Genomic DNA, 22,919 nt, shown 5'->3' with positions numbered 1-22,919 from the left:
TGGGTAAAAACAATAACAGTACAGAGTAAAGTGTCACAGCTACAGAGGAAGTGCAGTGCAGGTAGACAATAAGGTGCAAGGTCACAAAATCATTCCCTTTTACCCCCTCCTCCTCCACCTCCGTACTGTCTCTCCTCACCTGGACTCACCTATCACCTGCCAGCTTGTGCTCCTCCCCCTCCCCTACCCTTTTATTCTGGCTTCGGCCCTCTTCCTTTCCGGTCCTGATGAAGGGTCTCAGCCTGAAACGTTGACTGTTCACTTCCCTCCATAGATGCTGCCTGACCTGCTGAGTTCCTCCAGCACTTAAATTGCAAGTTTTGCTTGGAACATTTTCTATGAAGGTGATGTGTGTATGAAATTAAGATATGGTTTTACTCTGGCACTTCACTACATTGAGCATTTTCATGTGACCAAGTGGTTAAAAATGGGTTTCATAGGAAAGGGAGAAGCAGATGAGGGCAGGAAGAAAGACAAGTAATGAGAGACAGAGATTCAGAAGATAGGCAGAAAACATGCTGTGGAGGCAGCAAAGTAACCAACAGTAAGTGTATTTGGTAACTCACCGCAAAACTATGAGAAATAGATGTGTAAAATAAGAAAACTCTCATGTCTTCATGCTCAGTGAGTAATTTCTTCGACAATAAATCAGTATGTAGGTATATGTCTAAAAGGTGTAGTGTTTATGTTACTGGTCTGGTAATCCAGAAAGTATGACTTACAATTTAGGTTTTAAAATAAAGTGGAAATGAACAGCCAATCACAAAGCTGTCATGTTGTCTTGAAAACCCAACTATTTCATTGCTGACTTTTCAGATGTCTTTATCCATCTGCCCTACATGAGACTCCACACCAATATACTGTAGTTGTCTCTCAGTTGCTCTTTGAAGCATTCCTACAAGACACTTGGTTGAATAAAATAAAGAATAAGAATCAAAATGCAGTTGTGACAAAGGTACACTGTCTAGTCAACATTGCAAAGGTCTCGCTCTCATCTGGAGATTGTTGCCATAATTGGGGAAAGCTGAGCCACAGATTAGTTAGTCTATATTCCAATGGTCATGCAAACAAACTCATGCGTAAACCAATGTTATAAATTACCCCTCCATCTCTCTTAATGTCTTACACAGAAGTGCAACTGACTTAATAAAGACGGGGGCACAGTGCAGAATGTAGTGACCTTCGGTCTCAGTTCACACACACATAGTAATACTTGTTCTCATTGGACATCAGTTGGAGAAATCACTGAGAGCAGTAAAGACAATGGATTTAATGTGCGTGGGACCCAATGGCATTCAGGACAGAGGTGAAGAAGAAAAGGAGTAATCACCACCACCTTCTCAAAGCTCAGCCTGTGAAGTCCACATCCCTTGAATTAATATATTTTTTTAAAAAATAAGGGGTACAAATGACATTGACACATTATCATTTATCCCAGGAAGTGAGAGCATTGGAAAATGGACGCAAAGTTGGCAGAAATAGAGAGAGGTTCATGCAACTTTGAGATTAATGAACAATACAGCATAATACAGGCCCTTCGGCCCACCATAAATGAGATGTTTGAAAATCCAGGTCAATTTGACCCTGACCCACTCTGGATTTTTGAGTGCATGTGTGTTTTCCTCCTGGCCTGATAGAATCATAGAATCCTAACCCTTTCGACCCACCTTGTCATGCCAATCATGATGCCTATCCACACCAATCCCATTTGCTTGTATTTGGCTTGTATCCTTCCATGCCTTTCCTATCCAAGTACCTGTCTATACACCTTCTATCGGTGTTTTAGTTCAAATTATGTCTTAATAATGTGGTTGCTGACAATACATCAGAACAGAAACAATTCATCTTTGATCCTGGGAACCTAACTAAGAAGAAGATAATTCTGTAGCTCATCGCAGTAATTAGAATGTTTACAGTTGATTTGCTTCCAAAACAGAGATTAAAGCACTGGCCCAAAAGCAAATGGAAAACCTACAACAATCACGGAGTCACATGAATTATGACCCATAGCCTTTAATGCCTGAGCAATTCAACTTCACCACCCCCACTTTTGTTTCTTGCATTAGTGGGTTTAATCTTGCTGGTAAGGATCCTGCCAGAAGCTTGCCTTGGTTAGTGAATTGCCTCCAGTACTGAAATTTTAGTCAAGGTTTCACCACTCTTTCAAAAGGAAATTTTAAAAGAGGAAACTGCCACAGCAATTGCAGTTAAATAAGGGAGGTGTGACTGGGGGATACTTGCAGAGTAAATTAGTAGATGAAAAATATAGGCTTAAAGACTACATTTTTATATGCAGGTCTCCAGACTAGCATTTCAACAATGTTAAATGACAAATGTTAAATCCTTTCCTTTTTGTTAATCAATTTTCTATTTGCTTTCTGCATACTTTATTTATATATTCACTTCCTTTTTATTTCTAATTAATAGGAGAATGTTAGACTGTTTGCAAGACTAATAATAACCATTGCACACTCTGTCAGCTTTACATGGTCTTCCACTCAAATAGCACTTTTATTTTGTAAAAACTTTATGGTCACACTTTTTCACATGTGCCATGCTTGTCTATCATGAATTTTAACTCTTCATTTTATTTATCTTCTGAATCCTGCCAGCCATTGACTTTGACAGCTTTACATGTCATTCTGCTGAAAATGGCTTTGTAGGTCACTAATCATTTATTAACAAAGAAGCCATCAACCCATTTAGGGCAGTCTGCTGCAAGCGTTTCTACAAGGTACAAATTTCCAAAGCGTACACAACAGGTTGTCAAGAATGCTAATTGTTTAACTAATGAGGACCACATTCTTTCCATTGTCAAAATTTGACTATCTATTTAGTATTAATGGACAGCCAAACTGAGGTGATTAGGAACTCTTCAACTTCTGCTTGATCTGCATACTACAATCCTAAACATAGAACACACGAGAGGAGGTCTCCTGCTCTGCCACTGGAGTTATCCCTGAGTCCAGTGACAGCTCTGGAACATGCCAAGCTGAGAAGTTAGATGCACCTCATAAATATGGTAAATTTTGTTAAGTGTTTTTATTTTTCTTTGCTACACTATTATCGTTTCTAATTAGCAGTAGTGTAAAGTGCTTTGAATGATTTATTTTTAATTTTATTATTTTAATTCATTTCAACAGTGTTTAAATGTCTCTGAGTAAAAGGGACATTTAAAATGGTGAAAGAAAACTTTGCTGGCAGCAAGCTCTCAATGGCCATATTGGATGGCAGGGCTTTCAGTTCAGCTGTCACCTGCATGCAACTCTGCTTCCTGAGAAGTCTCTACACAGAATGCAGGCCTCCAGCATTGCCCATTACTGTAGTTGCTGCAGCAATTAAGTACATCCATGAGAATAGCATGGGGGTCAAAGTGTGTATGTCAGGTCAGATTGAGAATGGTCTAGTCTATTGTTTTTGGTTTTGCTGCTGACTCCATTATTTTCTTTGTCAACTGCCAGATAATTCAGAACCTTGGTGTCGTATGTGATATTGAGATGAACTTCTGATTGTCACCAACCATCACCAACATTATAAATGTCAACGTTGCTAAACTCCACGCGTACCTCATGTTCATCTGCAGAGACCTTCATCCATGTCTTGTTCCCTCCTATACTAGCTTATTCCCCTGTATTTTGAAGTGATGATCCATGTTCTACCCTCCTGTCAAACCTGTCATTCAAAACTCTGCTATGTGAATTGATGCACCAACTCCTCCCATTCACCTTCACTCTGATGAGCTACATAGGCTCTCAGAGAAACATCAGGATTTTCTTGTTGACAAAAAAAAACTCCTCCTTATTTTCAAATCCATAATGTGTTGCAATTTCTAACCTTCTCCAGCTGTACAGCCCCCAAGATGTCTTGAGTATTCCCAGTTTTAATCTCTCAGTTGGCAGCTGTGCTTTGAGGCTGCCTAACCCTGAAACTTTGGCATTCCCCCACTAAATCTCTTTGGTTCTTTACCTCATTCTTTTAAAACACTCTTTTAATATATACCTCTTTGAATAAACTTCTGATCATCTGCCAATATATCAGTTTGTATATTTTGATGTTAAAAAATATATTCAATAATGCTCCAAGAAAGTATCTGAGGACATTTTAATGTTAATAATGCTATGTGAATGTAAGTTGGTGCTACTGTTGTCTTTTTCACTGAAACCAAATGTAGATTACATTTCTGTTGGTAGGCATATGTTCAGAAATATTCCCAAACCATTTACAGGAATCAAAACTTGAATCCCATTCTGGGGCATTCAGTGCAATAGTCAGTCTGAGAACATTTTTGAGAAGTGGTCAGTGTCATTGCTAGCGTCCTCTGGGCAATTTAAGTATCACCAATATTGGTCTTTGTTTTCTTTTAAAATTTTGTAATTAGAGTCTTAAAAGCTCTGATCAAAATCTTTTAGCAACTTGCCAGAGGTATGCAAGCAGATTGATGAGCATATTTATATAGTTTATATGGAAGAATAGCATGCAGGTGTAGGGAAGTAAAAGACATTTCTCTACCACCACTCACTCTCTCCCTCCTTCACTCCGGAGGCTTGGTTTGGAGTATGCATATAGGAGAATATGTGGAAGCAGATGACCTTCTCCAGTACCTGGGATTATATTCAGCAGGATCTTCCATAACAACGTCTACCATTTAAGAAGTATAATGGTAGTAGGTGTTTGGGAACCCCACCCACTTGATAGGCTCCCCTCCAAGTTGCACACCATCCCAAATTGGAAATGTATCACGGTTTCTTCATGGTTGAACCAAAGTCCTGGAGTTCCTTACCAAAAGCACTGTGTGGGAGCACCTTCAGGACTGCAGAGATTCAAACAAGCATCTCATCACCATCAGCACCACCAAAAGGGCAATAAGTGATGGGGACTAAATGCTAATGTTGTTGTTGTATTTGCCAGTGTTGCCCACATCCCATAAATGGATAAAAACATTGAAATAAAAAGGTGTAGGGTAAGGGTCTTGGTTATGAACCCTGGTCCTAGCTGTTGTTTACCCAGAAGAAAATTGGTTAAGAGAAGTTGTTCCATAAACTCTGGAAATTGTAAGATACATTTAGAGGAGTGACTAGGATGATAAAACCGAGGGGTTGGGGGTGGAGGAGAAATGTCTTAATCGTGTTTTTACTATGAGGGTGTTGTTTGCATAATTCAGCTTCCAGATGACCCAAAATATGTGGTACCTTTTTACTCTGGGTCATCCACCTTAAGCTACTTGCTCTTATTGCTACCTTTTCCCTAATCGATAACATCATTCCCACCTTTTCTTCACTGTTGTCTTCCCCCTGAATTGATATCGAGGAGTAAAGTTTTATCGATGCACCATAGAAACCATCCTACCTGGATGCATCATGGCTTGTTATGGCAATTACTCTGCCCATGACCGCAAGAAACTGCAGAGAGTTGTGGACACAGTCCAGCACATCATGGAAACCAGCCTCCCCTCCATGGACTCTGTCTATACATTTCACTGCCTTGGTAAAGCAGCCAGCATAATTAAAGACTCCACCCACCCCGACCATCCTCTCTTCTCCCCTCTCCCATCCAACAGAAGATACAAAAACCTGAAAGCACATACCACCAGGCTCAAGGCCAGCTTCTATCCTGCCGTTCTAAGACTATTGAATGGTTCCCTTATACGATAAAATGGACTCTTGACCTCACAATCTACCTCGTTATGACCTTGCACCTTATTGTCCACCTGCACTGCACTTTCTCTGTGGCTGTTACACTTTATTCTTAACTCTGTTATTGTTTTACCTTATACTACCTCAATGCACCGTGTAATGAAATGATCTGTATGAACAGTATGCAAGTTTTTCACTGTACCTCAGTACATGTGACAATAATAAACCAATTTACCTCTTTTTCAAAAAAATCACAAGTTCTCACCTTTGTGGCAGGCTCCAAAGATCAGCCTTTGGCACTGATTGGGATGCCTGGGGCTCAAGGCAAGGTCAGGCTAGGTTACAGAGGATAGATATAGCTTTAAAGCCATAGCTTTATATCTATAGAGTTTCATTTGCCAGGTATTGGGAATTGTTAACAATAAGTTCTTCTATTATAGCAAGCCTGTTTTCAAAATTAGTACCATTTATTATATCTATATGAAAATCATCAATGCTATTTATTTTTAATTCAGTTTTGCCATAATTTTACCAGGGATACAAAGCTGCCTACCATGTTTACAACAGTTGGTAATTGAATTATTGTTGTGCAGAGAACTTGATTAGAGATTTACAGAAGACCAGAATTATTTATTCTGTAGTGAAATACCCTTAAAAGGTTACAGTAACATGACATCTGACCATTCCTTTTCTCCCTACCCCACTGTGCTACAAGCTGAGCCCATGTACTTGTGTCTGTCTCAGGGTCAATCCACCAATGATCCAGTGAGGCACAACTTCTGAAGGTTAATCAGGTCACCCTTCCCCACCTGCAATCTCCACCTCAGTACTCCCCCACCAATATCTGGTGACTACAGTGTCCTTGTGGCTGAGAAATCCTGTTAAAAGCTCCCTCCACCTTCCCCTGCTGTGCTGAGAAAGCCAGGACTTGCATCTTTTTTTTCTGTCTGTTTTTTTCCTCAGTCTCTGTGTCTGTTATCATTAATACTATTTTAATATGTTGCAAAGTTACAATTTTGAACTACATTCCACATGGTCAAACACAATTTCAATTGTTACAAGGGGGCTTCAGGTGGAAAGATGGCTTTGTCTGTTTACAAGTTGTGAGAGGAACCTTGCCCTTTGTTTCCTTGTGGTATGCTGGGATATTAGTCTTAGTGACTCTCCACGAGATGTGACAACAAATCCATCCCTAATACCAGACCATTAAACTAAATTGGGTGTTACCTTGTGGTATTCTGGGATATTAGTCTTAGTGACTCTCCATGAGATGTGATGACAAATCCATCCCTAATACCAGACCTTTAAACCAAATTGAGTGTATCCTTGTGGTATTCTGGGATATTAGTTTTAGTGACTCTCCCCGAGATGTGACGACAAATCCATCCCTACTACCAAACCTTTAAACCAAATTGGGTTTTGTAGTTGAACAATTTCCTTAAAAATAAAAGTCATTTTGTTTTGCACATTTCAGCAGTCTGGTCTGGATCCTTTTTAAATGGTTCCTGCCCCCTCTGTTTTTCCTTTCTTCTTCTAGTTACCCCTCCCTTTCATTGTCTATCAGCCTTCAAAAATATTTTTCCAACATTCTGCATCTCTTGGCAATGTTCCCAAAGCCTGGCATTACCACTTTGATGATATACCCTTTTAAATCCTGCACCCTTCCAATGTTCTTGGGCATCAGAATACCCCCTTCTCTCCTACATTTAGGATAGCATTTTAATTTTTACCTCCTCTCTTCGATAATAATGGCAAATCAGTATAACAGTCTACAAACCCTTTTAGACCCAGGACTTCCAACCAAGGCCCCTGACCACCTTCCCTTTCTCCTTTTTCTCTATGTCCTACAGAACATCACAATGCTCTCAGCAGTTCTACAACTTAACAGACCATAATTTTGTTTATTGAGTCTTTAAAAATAATACCCCTAGTAATATATATTAAACAAAGCATTGCTATGATCACGGCCGCTGTAAATCTCCAAGTACGCTAAATAGGCCATTGCTGATAAGATGAAATCAACCCTTTGTTGTTTATTTGTTCACATGTCTATCAGGTCTCTAATATTTTTACTACTTTTCACCATTTTGAAGTTCTTCATTTCTTCAGCTGAGGATTGTACTTGTCTGTAGGCTTTAGTATGAAACATTCTGAGATTTCATTCTGTATTCTCAGCAGCAAATTACAAAATTTCAACTGAATTCATTTATACTGGGTATAAGGGAGAGTTGAGCTTTGTCTCCATTACATTTTTTCTGTACATGATTTGGAAGCTTCTCTCCTCTATGGATTTGCCTTTGTCAATAGGAATTCAACACACGCTCATGTCATGCTGTCATCATCATAATAGGAAACCTCGTGAGGATCAACAGACTTGCATGTTAGAATTGCTGTAGATGGAATAGAATACTTGGATGTTTGAGACCTTGCTAAATTTTTTAGCCCATGTTCCCACTCATTGTTCAGTGAAGCTTTCTGATCTCAAGGTTTGAATTTTGCACTTGCATCTTCTGAGAATGGTAGCTCCTCAAGTAGCATCTCCATGAGAAAAGCTGTTGATTATAAAACCAAAATGCGATATTGGAGGTGACTGTCTTAAGTGATCTTAAAGCTTGCACTGAAAGCTCTGAGATTTTGAAAAATTGTAATGAGCAATGGAATGCCGGTTTATTTTGTTTTAAGTCCCAGATAGGGGGAAAATATAGATAAGTACATTAAAATTAAGGTATTAAAGGGAACTGAATATCTTGAGTAGTTAAACATTTTAGCAGCTTGGATTTTTCTGATTTTTTTTTAAATTTCTATTATTGGCATTGTTCACTTGAACCATAAAATTTACAAATCAAAATGTCATTGAGTCCATGGTATCGGCTTGGATTTTTACTAAGCCACCCCAGTAAAGGTAATTTTTAAAAATTATGCTCTTGCACATGCTTTAACTGATATTTAAATTGCTGACCTGTTGTCATTGACTAATTCAAACATCTCCTCATAATTGTGGTTTCCTATTTCTACCATTTTTACTCCCTGTGGCTTTATTGTAATTTCTATTATGTGGTGTCATAAGAGTAAGAGTAGGCATTGAGCCTGTTCTGTCATTTAATGAGGTTCTGGATGATCTGTGCTTTAACCCTGCATATCTGCCTTTGCTCCATTATCCCTTTTCAGATTTATGATTTTATTTAAATTAACTTGCATTCTAAAATAACAATTGATGTGGCACAGTTTGCAGGTTGAGAAAGAAGGTGACAAATTTCAGCCACCTTCTGTATGTAGATATAATACCTAAATTTATTTCTGGAAGGCCTAGCTCTAAATTTTTAGGTTATATTTCTCATCTTAGAGGGGGTATCGGTTTCTTCATTTCACTCCTTCTATGTACCCTCTCAGTTCCCCTGAATATATCTTAAATTTCATACAAATCATTTTTTAACATTTTTATAAAAATAGGTAAACCAATCGGTTGTTTTATTTTGCACATTTTCTTAGTAGTTTGTGTAACCTTGTATCATGATTTAACCCTTGGAGTCCAGGTATCGTTCTGGTAAGCATTTCATTCAAGGCCAATATTTATTATCTTTAAAGTGTGCCACTCAGAACTGAATCTACAGTTGTAGTATGACCTCTGACCTCCCGTCCACTTCTGTATGTAAATACCAGCATTCATTAGCCCTTTTGATTAATTTTCTGCATGTTTACATGACATTTGTGTGTTCTGTTTGACCTCGGCTACCTCAATTGTATTTCCACCCCACCCCTGTCTGGCTCGCCAATTAGGTTTCAGGATTGCTTCCTTCCCACAGACTGAAGCTACTGATAAATGTGACCAATGACTTCTTGTGTGACGGTGCTGATTACTCAGATCCCCTGAGGGTTTTCTGTATGTTGTTTGAAAATAAGACTAAGAATTAGCTGCAGGAGTAAGCATTTGCTCCCCCCCCCCCCCCCCCCAAGCTGACTAGACTATTCATCAAAATAGTACAATGAGATCGTAAATCAGCCACAATCTCCCCATCCCTATTGTTGTCAGTTTTGAATTAACTCAGTGACTGAACCTCCATAGCTCTCTGGGGCAGAGAATTCCAGAGATTCATCATCCTCTCAGTGCAGAAATTTTTCCTGATCTTAGTCTGAAATGACCTATCCCTGTGCTAAGTTTTAGTCTCCTCACCCGGGGAAACACCCTCCCCACATCCCCTGTTGAGCACTGTAAGAAGTTTGTAAGTTTCAATGAGTTCTCCTCTCATTCTTTTAAACTCTAGAGAATACAGACCTAGTCTACTCAACCTCTGCTCATATAGCAAATCCACTGTCTCTGGAACCAGTCTGCACTCCATCTATCCCCTTTCAGGTAAGGCAACCAAAACTGTATGTAATACTCGCATGTGTGGTCTCACCAAGGTTCATTATAATTGCATTAATTTGACACAGTTAACTGCATCAGTCCCCTCGAGCATTTGTTCTCCACATTCCATATTATAAGATCACTCTTCTGGTCCATCTATGATTAGCATCATTGTTGAGGTTAGTCCTTTAAATATTTTGTATGCATCTGTGCAGCAAAAAAACACTAAAAGTGTACCAAAAGTATTAGGAATTCAAAAAGAAAGAACATAGTAATCTTACATAAGAATTTAAGAAGCAAGAGTAGTGATCAGTTGATTCCTCGAATCTCCTCTGTTGTTCAGTAAGATCACAGTTGATCCAATCTTGGCATCAACACAACTTTCCCACTCTCTCCCATAACTTTATTCCCTTGTGGTATAAATGTCTTTCAGTCTCCACCTTGAATATATTCAATAACTCCATCTCTACAACTCTGCAGTAGAGAACACCAGGGATTCATGACCCTCTGAGAGAAGAAATTCTTCCTCTATCTCCACCTGAAATGGAGATTCTGAAACTATGCTCCCAAGATTTAGACACTCTTACTATGGCAAGCACCCTTTCAGCATCCACCCTGCTCGTAATCTTGTATGTTTCAATAAAGTCATCTGCTTAACCTTTTAAGTCAACTCCTTCAACCCAGGTATCAGTGTAGTGAGCTTTCTCTGCATGGTGTCATTGTAATTGCATTCTTTCCAAAGTTTAGAGACCAAAACTATACACATAGCACTGGTGAGATACCTAGAGCAATGTAAAGCTGCATCAAAACTTCTCTACTTTTATACCCCTTGCAATTAAGGTCACCTCTCCATTAGCTTTCCTAATGTCTTGCTATACTTGCACGCAAATGTTTCGTGTTTCATATGCTGAGACTCCTGGTTTCCTTTTGTACTGCAACATTTTGCAGTCAAACTCCATTCAAATAATTTGATTTTTTTCATTCTTCCATCCTACCAAAGTGGATAACCTCATGATTTCCCACATTATGATCCATCTCCCTACTTCTTGCCTAATTACTTGCCTAATAATGATATTGCTTTGCAGGCTCTTTGTGTGCTCCTCACAATTTGCTAACCAACCTATCTTTGTACTGTCATCAAATTTTGCCTACAGAACATACACTAAGGTATTTGACATAGATTATAAATAGTTGAGTCCTTGGTAGTGGTCCCTATGTTGTTGCTACCAATCCAAAAATGACCCATTTATCCCTTCTCATGCTTTTAATTGGTTTGTCACTCACCTATCCATGTCAATTTTTTTACCCCAAGCATTGCATTCTTGTGCAGTAACCTTTTATGTGGCTCCTCAGTGAATTCTTCTTGCAAATCCAAATCTACTGTATCTACTCGTACCACTTAATTCACCTTTTTGTTATATTCTCAAAGAACTCCAGCAAATTTGTCTCACATTTTTTTCTTCCATAAACCCATATTGATTCTGCTTGATTATCTTGTGATTTAGAGTCATAGAGTTATACCACACGGAAATAGGCCTTTCGGCCCAAATTGTCCGTGCCCGCCCATGTGTCTACCTGAGCTGGACCCATTTGCCTCTGTTTGGCTTGTATCCTTCTAAATCTTTCCTATCCATGTACTTGTCCAAATGTCTTTCAAATGTTTCTTGTGTTTCAAACGTTGTAATTATACCCACCTCTACCATTTCCTCTGGCAGCTTGTCCATATACCAACCAACCTCTGTATGAAAAACCTGCCCCTCAGGTCCCTTTTAAATCTTTCCCCTCTCACCATAAACCTATGTCCTTTTGTTTTAGATTCCCCTACCCTGGGCAAAATACTGTGACTATCCACCTTTTCCATGCTCCTCATGATTTTATGAACCTCTATAAGGTCACCCCTCAGCCTCCTACACTCTAGGGAAGACAGTCCCGGCCTATCCAGTCTTTCCTTATAACTCAAGCCATCCAGTCCTGACAATATCCTTGTGAACCAACATGTAAAGGGGACTGGATGAACTCAGCGGGTCAGGCAGCATCTATGGAGGGAAATGGACAGTTGACGTTTCAGGTCAAGGCCCTTCATCAGGACTTCAGTGTTGCTCCAGATTTCCAGCATCTGCAGTCTCTTGTGTCTCCAATATCCTTGTGAATCTTTTCTGCACCTTTTCCAGCGTAATAACAATCTTCCAATAGCTCAGCAACCAGAACTGCTTACAATACTCCAAGTGCAGTCTCACCAATGAATTGAACAACTGTAATTTGATTTTGAAAAAACTTTGACTTTTTTTTTGACATGTCTTGCTATTACTTAATAGATTCCAGCATTTTCTCAATGATAGGTGATAGGCTAACCAGCCTAGAGTTTCCGGTCTTCTTTCTTGAAAGTGGCATGACATTTTCCACTTTCCACTTCTCTGGCACCTCTCCAGAATCAAAGAAATTTTGTAGATAATGCACCCACCATCCCTGCAGCCACCTGCATCTAAGACCCCAGGATACAGGCCAATAGGTCTCGGGGACTTGTTGGCCTTTTGCCCTATTAGTTTGTCTAATGCTCTTTTTCTAGTGATAGACTGTTTTAAGTAAATTATTTCCTCTCCCTTTTAGTGAGCTTAATCATGTATTAGTATTTTTCAATCTTATTGCAATTAAATCACTGAACAATACCAACTAAGGGCAGAGGAATCCTTCGGACCTGATGATCTTCACCCTAAAGTTCTAACAAAAAAGCAAATAGTCAAGTCAAGTTTATTATCAAGTACAGTGAGGAACAGGTACAATGAAAAACTTGTTTGCTGCAGCATTATAGGCATGTAGATTCAGACAACAACACAGAAAAAAAGTTAGACATAAATTATTCAAAACAGTGAAGAAAAAAAGACTTTTGTTTTGCACAACCAGAGATAAGTCCATGGTAATGCAAGAGGTGGTCCGTAGTGCTCCACTGCCAAGGGTGGATTAGGGTTGCACAGGTCAGTTCAAGAAACTGATGGTTGTAAGAAAGTAGCTGTTCCTGAACCTCATAGTGTGGGATTTGGGGCTTCTGTACTTCCTACCTGATAGTAGCAGTGAGAAGAGGGCATTACCTGGATTGTGAGGATCCTTGATGATAGATGCTGCTTTCTTGAAGTAGCAGCTTATGTAGATGCTTTCAATGGTGGGGAGGGCTGTGCCTGTGATGGACTAGCCTCTGTCCGCTACTCTCTGCAACCTCTTGTGTTCCTGAGCATTGGAATTGCCGTACCAGGCGATCAAGCAACCTTGTCAGTGTATTTGGTGACGTGCCAACCCTCCTTAAGCTTTGAAGAAAGTAGGAGCACTGGTGCACCTTCTTCATGATTGCATCTATGTGCTGGGTCCAGGACAGGTTGTCAGAGATATTAATATCCAAGAACTTGAAGCTGCTAGCTTTCATCATCTCTATCCCAACAATGAGAACTGGTGCGTGGTCTCTGGTTTTCATCCAAAATTCTGTGGATTTATCTAAGGTTGGAAAAATAAAATGACACATCACAGAGATTAGAGAGTGAGATCAGCTGTTGGAAAGTACTGGAATTGGTTATTAAAGAAGTCCCAGCACAGTGCATAAAAATGCATAATATGATTAACATTATTGGACAGTCAACATGGTTTTGTGAAATATGACATATTTAGCTGAACTGAAATTTAACCAGCAAGTTAGCTAAGGGAGAGCCAGTGGGTAGTGTATTTGGAATTCCAAAAGACCTTCAGTAGGGTGCTACATAAAATGTTACTGCCCAAAATGGGATCGAAAGTAACATAGAAACATAGAAGAACTACAGCACAATTCAGGCCCTTCGGCCCACAAAGCTGTGCTGAACATGTCCCTACCCTAGAAATTACTAGGCTTACCCATAACCCTCTATTTTTCTCAGCTCCATGTACCTATCCAACAGTCTCTTAAAAGACCCTATCGTATCCGCTTCCACCACTGTTGCCGGCAGCCTATTCCATGCACTCACCACTCTCTGAGTAAAAAAACTTACCCCTGATGTAACGTAACAACATAACGTATAGTAACGTAATACTATCAGATACAGGATTGGTTAACAAAGAGATGATAAAGGGTGGGGATAAAGGGGTGATTTTCATGTTGGTGAGCTATAACGAAGTGCCTCAAGGTCACTGTTGTGCCTCTGCTATATATGGTTTATATTAATGACTTGGATTGGATCAAAGCCGTTAAGTGCAGTGTACCCAAGTTTGCTGATGATACAATGGAAAGGTGAAAAGAAAATCTGCAAAGAGGTTAAGTGCATGGGCAAAAGGATGATGGATGAAAGGAAAATAAAAAAGCAAATGGAATGTTGACCTTTGTTGCAAGAGGGATACAGTACAAAAATTGGGAAGTGTTCCTGAAACTGTACAAGGTTTTGTTAAGTCCACAGCTGGAATACAGTTTAGATCTTGTGCAAGGAAGGATGTACTTACCTCAGAGGCAAAGTAACAAAGGATTATTAGATTGATTCCTTGAATGAGTAGTTGATTTGAGGAAAGATTAGGCAGTTTGGGCTTGTGCTTTCTGGAGTTTAGAGGAAGGAGAGCTGAGCTCATTGGGGAAAAAACTATTGTGAGAGGGCTTAATTTGGTAAATACTATGAGGATTTTACCTTGCTGGGGAAGTCCAGGGTTTAAGATTAGAGTCATAGAATGATATTGGCCCAATGAGACTGTGCTGACTATCACACCTTGTATCTTCAATTCCATCTGCCATAGTTACAGCCACTCATTTTATTTATTGTAAATCTGTAAATGTGTGGAAATGATCAGCTTCCTCATTTCAAGTGGTTATCGGGGAAAGATTCAGAGGTCCAAAAGAAGGTCAGGGATTAATTCTCAGTGATAATAACAAAATATTAGAAATCAGTGGTTGGGAAGCTTTTGCAGAGAAGTCTTGGGGATAGGATTTACTCACATTAGGAAAAGCATGGGCTTATTAGGGATTGTCAGCATGACTGTGCAGGGTAGGTCATGTCTTGCAAACGTGATTGTGTTTTTTGAGGAGGTGATGAAAATGATTAATGAGGATAGGGCAGTAGATGTTGTCTACATGGACTTTAGTAAGGCATTTGACAAGGTCCCTCATGGTAGACTGATCCAGAAGATTAAGATGCATGAGATCCATGGTGATTTGGAAGATTGAATTCAAAGTTGGCTTGACCATTGAAGATAGAGAATAGTGGTAGAGGGGTGTTATCCTAACTAGAGGTCTGCGACCAGCGGGGTTCCACAGGGATTGGTGCTAAGACCTCTGTTTGTGATATATATGTAACTTGGATGAAAATGGGTTGGGTAGTAAGCTTGCAGATGACACAAAAATTGGAGTTGTGAATAGTGAAGTAGGTTGTCGCAGGATATAGATCAGCTGCAGAAATGGATGGAGAAATGGCAGATAGCGTTTAATCTGGGCAGGTGTGAAGTGTTGCCCATTGGGAGGTCAAATGTAAGGGGAAAGTATACAGTAAATGCCAGGACCCTGAGGAGCATTACTGTACAAGGGGATCTTGGGATCCAAGTCCATAGCTCCCTGAAAGTGGCAGTAGAAGTAGACAGAGTGGTAAAGAAGGAATATGGCATGCTTGCCTTCATTGGTTGGGGCATTGAGTATAAGAGTCAGGAAGTCGTGTGGCAACTATATAAAACTTTGATTAGGTTGCACGAAGAGCATTGTGTGCCGTTCAGGTCACCCCATTGCAGGAAGGATGTGGAGGCTTTGGGGAGGGGGCAGAAGAGGTTTATGTGAATGCTGCCTGGATTAAAGTATTAGTTCTAAGGAGAGGTTGGACAAATTTGGATTGTTTTCTATTGAGTGTTAGAGACTGAGGGGAGACGTGATAGAAGTGTATAAGATTATGAGAGACATAGAGGTAGACAGCCAGAATCTTTTTTCCCAGGATAGAAATGTCAAATACTAGAGGACATGGATTAAAGGTGAGGAGGGAAAGTTTAAAGGAGATATTTAAAGTTTTTTACACACAGAGTGGTAGGTGCCTGGAATGTGCTGCCAGAGATCGTGGTGGAACCAGACATGATAGAGGCATTTGAGGCTGTTAGACAAAAACATGAACAGGCAGGGAATAGAGGGATACAGACCACATGCAGGCAAATATGATTAGTTAGATCAGCATCATGGTTGGTGTAGACATGGTAGACCGAGGGTCCTGTTGCAGTGCTGTACTGTTCTATGTTCTTTGTATTAAATAACATTTTGAAAGAAACACTGAAAGTAGCAAGGGTACAGAACGTACTCTGGATGGGGGACTTCAGTGTCTACCACCCAGTGGCTTGGTAGCATCAGTAATGACTGATCTGACTGAATCCTGAAGGACACAGTTGCCAGATTGGTTTTGCTGCATGTAGTAGGGGATAAACCTTGAGCTTGTCCTTGCCAGTTTATCTGTTGCAGATGCGTCTGTCCATGATGGTATTGGTAGAAGTGACCACTGCTGATCTTGCAAAAAATATCCATCCTGACAAAAATGGAGAACTTTTAGGGAGACCAGCATAGTGACTTGGAAGACAATCTGTATACCAAGAACATGATGAAAGCCAGTCATTAGATCTGCTCCTTCCACTAATAAATGACTTAAATATTTGTGAGGTTGACCACATCATATGAATGTGAGTCACTGGGGAAAAGTACAACCACAGTGGCATTTTGTTTTCTGTCAATCTCCAATGCTTTCATTGGTTGCCAGGATCACTCTTTTCAAGAATATGCCTGTGAAGCATTGCTTATTTTAAATGGCTTCTGAGTCCACAGATTGTCCATTGGGCTGACATAAGGAGATTATACAAGTGTCAAATGCTGTAAGAGCCTTGATTCTCCACTACACTCCACCTAATGTAATGTTTTCTAGCATCCAATGGCATTCCAAATCTCCCATTAACTATCTTTGTATTTTATTTTATTCATTCAAGGAAGACTGAGCCAGCACTTAATTGCCCATCTCTAATTGCCCTGAAGAAGGTGGTGGTGAGCTGTCTTCTTGAACCACTGCAATACTTGAGGTGTGGATGTGCCTACAAATTTGTTAGGGAATTCCAGGATCAATGGTGAAGGAATTTCCAAGTCAGGATGGTGTGTGGCTTGGAGGACATCTTCCAGGTGGTGGTGTTCCCATGCTTTTGCTGCCCTTGTCCTTGTAGCTGGTAGAGATCATGGGTTTGAAAGTGCTGTCTAAGAAGTCTTGGTGAGTTGCTGCAGTACAAACTGCTGCTACTGTGCATTGGTGGTTGAGTGAGTGAGTGGCTGTGGATGAGCTCCCTAACCAGTGAGCTTCTGTGTTCTGTATGATGTCGAGCTTCTTTGAATAGAAGAATGCTTAACCTTGAATAGAGAAAGTCAACATTTAACTCAAAGTTAATTGAACTTGCCACATGAACACTAAGGTTGTAGGTGGAGTATTATATGATGAGTTGCTCACCCAATGCCCCTGCACCACCAACAAATCAAGAATCTAATGGTATACTAACCACTTCCTTGAATAGAAGCCAGCACAAAATAGCACTAAAATCTAACATTAATCAGGTCAAAGCTTAATTGACCTCTTTATCCCCATATCAATTCACTCCACCTGTCAGTATTATGTATTATTTACAGAATGGACATAGGCAGCTTTTGGTGTACTTAATAGGATTTTCCAATCATGTACTTTTCTCATGGTAAAAGATAATCCTTATCTACAGCAGGTCATATCTTGGACAAAAATGCCACTTCACCTTGTGGATCAAAATCCTGCAATTTCCAACATAAAACCATCAGGGAAGTATCACCTGCCCAAGTATTTCACTAATTTGAGATGTACCAGCAGTTTCTCCAGAATGGGGCAATAAATGTATGCATTGAAAATGAATTGCAACTATTTTTGATTTGCTTAAACATCATTGTGCTTTGTACCCGTGCCTTCCCAGAAGTGGCAATATTGAGCCAAAACAAGCTCATGGCAACATTTGCATGACTTCAACTGGAAAGAAGTGTTTATATATGACCTGTACATCCTTTCAGGTCCCTTAGTTCAGTGCAACTGCTAACACTTTACTGTGCAATAATTGAAGTGTCAACTTTTTCAAGGCACATTCCCTGAGGCAACCAGACAGCAGCAACACATGGTTGTCATGGAGGTGAGAAGAGGGAGGGAGTTCCCAGATTTGAACAAAGGACATGAGTGAAATGCATGCCAGAGGCAAGATCCTGTGTGCAAGTAATTCAGGAGACCTGCCAAGACCAATGTAAGAGCTCAGCTGGAAGTGACTCAAGTGATGGTCTCCTCCAGAAGTGAGAATCCTTAAAAAAAGCAAACACACATGCAGTAGAGTCTCAAAAAATTGTGTGACATCCTCATTACCCTGTGTTCTTCATTTCAATTTAGGATAAAACATTGAGGAGTAGGAAGGAGGTTACCCACATTGGAGGGAGGACCCTTTCAGGTTCAGAGTCTTACTCAGCTGGAGGACAAAATGCTCCTTGTAGTTAGAGAGCCAAGTGTAGTCATTATAACTATTTCATTATGGTTACCAGATCCCCTTTGAAGTGATCCACATTAAGCATCTTAATTACAAAGTATACTACTGCATCACCATGAAGGTGTTTTACTTATGAATGCAATGCTCTTGTGTTTTGTCTTTACTCCTTTCCCCTTCATCAGAACAGAATGCATTAGAACAGGAGTAGCGTAGGTGATGGAGAAGGGAATGATGATGATTATTATACCCGATGGCCCACAGTACCACCACCAGACACTTGCATTGCATGAGATCAGCAAAATAGATTAGAAGGATGCATGTCATGAGGAGATGCCCCATGCCCTAGTGGGCAGAAGCTTTCTTGTGGACTGTCAAGGACATCTAAGATTCAAAGTGAAAGGAAGCACTTTTCCAGCAGCCATATTGTGATGTCTGACTTGGACATTGAAACCCACCTGCAAGATTGTCAAGCAGTAAGGGTACTGGGGTGTGTAACTTTAGAAAGTAATGTCATGATTTTCTGTTTGTGTACAGTCAGATTTCATTTTTTAAATAATTTGCAAGACACTAGCAATGTTCAATTGGATATTCATTGTGGGCGCATAACATCCTTCAGTACATTGCAATAGGTAACATTGGTATGGCAGCTCCAAGGACTGCTGCATAACCTGCCCTACCTAGAGCAGCTAACTTTTCATGTTAATCTACTTGAGGAAAACTTTGATTGTCTTTGGACAGTGAGTAATGTTTTGCCATGTAAAAATTGTAGCTTCGCAGCAGTGGAACACATAATTGTGAAATAATTTGATTGATGCCATAGCTGCCATGTTATTCAGGCAATGATTATGATCTCCTGTGTGAAATTGATGTCTATCTTGGAATTCTTTTCTTCTCCCTAATGCCCACCACACCCAGTGCTTGGTCTGCTTATAGTACTGTGAAACACATTTTTGTATTATCTGCCCTCATGCCCACTGGTCCCATGGACTTGCATTTCCTCTCTAGCAACTTTACTGCCCTCCTTTTGTGGTCTTGAATAAAGTATACGTCAATGGGTTAGGAGCTGTGGGCATGCTATGTTGGCGCCGGAAGCATAGTGACACTTGTGGGCTGCCCCCAGAACACTCTACGCAAAAGATGCATTTCACTGTGTTTCGACGTACGTGTGACTAATAAAGAAATCTTATTTTATCTAACCTTGAAATTTGGTGCAGAGATGGGAAGGAGGTGTTCCTTTGTACCTCAAGTATTTGTGGTGGTTTGTGGAAGTATTTAAGTAGCTAAAATTACTGATCTGTTCTTTTTTCAAAAGTCATTTCATACCCAGTGGAAAATTTGGAATTGCTCTGAGCCCTTTCATTCCTCAATTTCCAGTCCACTTTTGTAAATAGAAATTGGCAAAGAAAATTGCATAACCCTGCCAGAGTTATGTATTCTAAACATACTCAAAGTAAAAGACTGCTGATGCTGGAAATCTGAAGTAAAGTGGAAAATGTTGGAAATACTCAGCAGGAGAGGAAAATGTTAGTCATTGATCTAAACATTAACTTTGTTCGCTCTCCATAGAAGCTGCCTGACCTGCTAGGTATTTCCAGCATGTTCTGTTTTTATCCGAAATATACTAATACTAAAGCACACTGGAGAAAAGTTTTAAGGTATTTTGTGTTTATGAAATTGAGGTAATTTTTCATAAATGCATGTTTCTTGAATGTCATTGTACTAATTGCATAAGGTGTTCTGATCCCATCATCACAACAAAACCGTAAGTCCATACTGAATGAAGGGATGTGGGCAAGTTCCAGCATTAATTGCAGTGGCAGAAATACTTTTTCTAAGTTTAAAAATAGAGGAGCAGTATCACACTGTTTTGGAGAAAATATTAACTTGCCAGATGTCTTGAATTTCTTCATACTACGGAATAAGAGGTCAGTCAATGTATAGCGATTGTTGCTGTGGGCATTTGAACTTCCTTCAAGGGTTAATGTTTAAAAGTATATGCTGTACTATTATTTCCCCTGGATTATTCCTACCTTCATGAGATGATGTGTTTAGTGGAAATTATTCTACTCTTGAACCCAGTTTAATTGCATTCGCAGTGCATGAAGTGACATTTTAATAATCTAGGCTTTAGATTCATGTTGCACACAACCTGAATACTAATGAATAACAGTGAGGAAATTGATCTCTCTAATTTAAAAAGAAAATGTTGTACTAACCAACAAGTTTTGAGAAACATAGTATCAGTGAATTTTTTGATCTATGCTAAGATTTAAATAAATTTTCTTGATACAATATTTTCTAGCCTTGTGATTGTCATCCTTTAAGTCCCTGTCTTAATCATGGTTGTTTTTCCACTCCCATTGTCTGTCTAGATGTGCTTGAATGTACATTTAACAACTCTGAGATTATCGTCTTCCAAGTCCATTCAGAGCTCCCTGATTTGATTATGGAATCAGTTAACATGTACAATACCACCCATTTGGTATGAATTTAATTGAACTCGTGATAAAATTTCCCTTTTGGCCTCAAACTTATTCATTGGTTTGTGCTTTTTTTCAAGACCCATTTCATTGCAGTCATTTACAATCCAGTCTGCTATCTCATTCCAGAATGACTTTTTAATGGCTGCACATTAAATCTTTGGCAGTTTCTATTGCGATGGGTTCATGGAGCATCCTTTACTGACATTTAGCAGCTCCAGCATGTGTTTTAAATTCAGTGTAACATAATAATTTATAGAAAATGGTTAGCCAGATCTTTTGGCAGAAAAATAATAAAATGAGTTGTACATGTTGATCAATAGAACCTAAGACTATATAAAGTTACCTTGCAAAACCAAATTTACTTCTAGGAGGTATTGATCAAAAGAGGACTTAAGTGAAATAATTGAGAGATTTGTGGAAAAAGTCAAAATTTCTTCCTATAAATTTTAAGGCAAACGTCTTTTGAAACAAAACTATCTCAGGAACTTGTGCAGCTTTGAAATGTGTGGTTTCTGATAATGACGCTCTATTAAATTGCCAACTTTGGGTGGGGGTGAGCATATAGTTCTGTTTCTATTACCCAGCCTGCTATTCTTTGTGTTAATTGGTCTCGTATGTCTAAGGTTAGCAGTCAAGATTTATTTTAGAACAGAATTAAGATTGCTGTATTCTGAAATGAGAGACTCGTTTAAAAATAATTAATTAGTATTTGAATTTAGCATCTTCTTAAAAACCCATGATTTAAAACAGTGGTCAATGTAAAATATTTTGTCACAAAGGATATGGTTAGTTTTTTTTTCCAAATCTGCTGTTAAACCACAAAAGATAACAAGGTCAACAAAAAGAATATTATAATAAAGATTGATGACTAAATGTGCATTCAAATAAAACTTCAAAATTTTCTGTTCCTTAATTTATACTGCAACAAACCTATGTACTAGAGAAACAAAGGATTGCAGATGCTGGAATCTAGATGAAAAACACTATGATGCTGGAGGAACTCAGCAGGCCAGACAGCATCCGTGGAGAAAGGCAGGCAGTCAACACTTTGGATCAGGACCCTTCCTCAGGACCTATGTACTACATTGAATGCACAATGCAAAACTAAAATAAATAAGCAAAAGCAAAATATTATGGAAACTGGAAACCTGAAGTTTTTTAAAAAAAAAACAAAATTGCTGAAAATAATCAACAGTCAGGCAGCATCTCTGGAGACAGAAGCAGAGTTAGCATTTTAAGGCAATGATCATTAATCGCAATTGGGAAAAGTTAGTGAGGAAAGATTTTTTTTCTTTTTGAGAAGGGCAGAAAGAAAAATAGAGAAAATCTTCAAAGGGTTGAAAGATGGGCAAGATTAAATGACTTGAAGGTGATGGTACGAAAGAGGGAATGATAAAGACATGAGCTATCATAAATGATTTTGTCATTTAATCTCTCCTGCCTTCTATCCCCACTATCACAGACCTTCCTTTTTCTTGGTTTCTTTTCCACCTCTTTGTTACAATGCTTGCTAAAAATATATAACTTTTCTAATTTTTTTCCATTCTTCTGGGTTTTTATTTTGGCTTCATGGTGACTGATCTTTTGAGTATTTCTACCATCTTCTGTTTCCATTTTAATACTACAAAAATGTAACTCAAGGCCATTGGGACAGTGCTACTCTGCAGATATTTCAGTAGATATCTTGCACACCATGTATAACTATTCATGGGATATTAAAATAAAATGAGTTAATTGGTTAAAAAAAAAAGTAAGGGATCCAGAGGTAAAATTGGAATGACACCAGCCTCCCCTCCTTGGACTCTGTCTTTACCTCTCGTTGTCTTGGTGAAGCAGCCAGCATAATCAAAGACCCCACCCACCCGGGACATTTACTCTTCTCTCCTCTTCCATTGGGTAGAAGATACAGGAGCCTGAGGGCACTTACCACCAGACTTAAGGACAGCTTCTACCCCACTGTGATAAGACTAT

The 22,919-nt window shown here is 39.3% G+C and overlaps 1 protein-coding gene across 5 annotated transcripts in view; it reads left to right on the top strand.

Moving 5' to 3' along the window:
* Positions 1-22,919, top strand: part of LOC127581216 (protein FAM214B) — a 93,365-nt gene that overhangs the window by 4,644 nt on the left and 65,802 nt on the right. The window contains exon 1 of one of the 5 annotated variants that reach the window (XM_052035429.1): positions 9,942-9,984. The exons of the other annotated variants lie outside the window; for them this stretch is intronic. The gene's annotated coding sequence lies outside the window, so the exon portion shown is untranslated. Of the gene's footprint in view, positions 1-9,941; positions 9,985-22,919 lie in introns of those variants that run through there. 5 annotated transcript variants of the gene reach the window in all.

This window comes from Pristis pectinata, chromosome 2 (assembly GCF_009764475.1).
Source record: "Pristis pectinata isolate sPriPec2 chromosome 2, sPriPec2.1.pri, whole genome shotgun sequence".
Taxonomy (NCBI): Eukaryota; Metazoa; Chordata; class Chondrichthyes; order Rhinopristiformes; family Pristidae; genus Pristis; species Pristis pectinata.
This window is presented reverse-complemented; position numbering and strand designations above follow the sequence as displayed.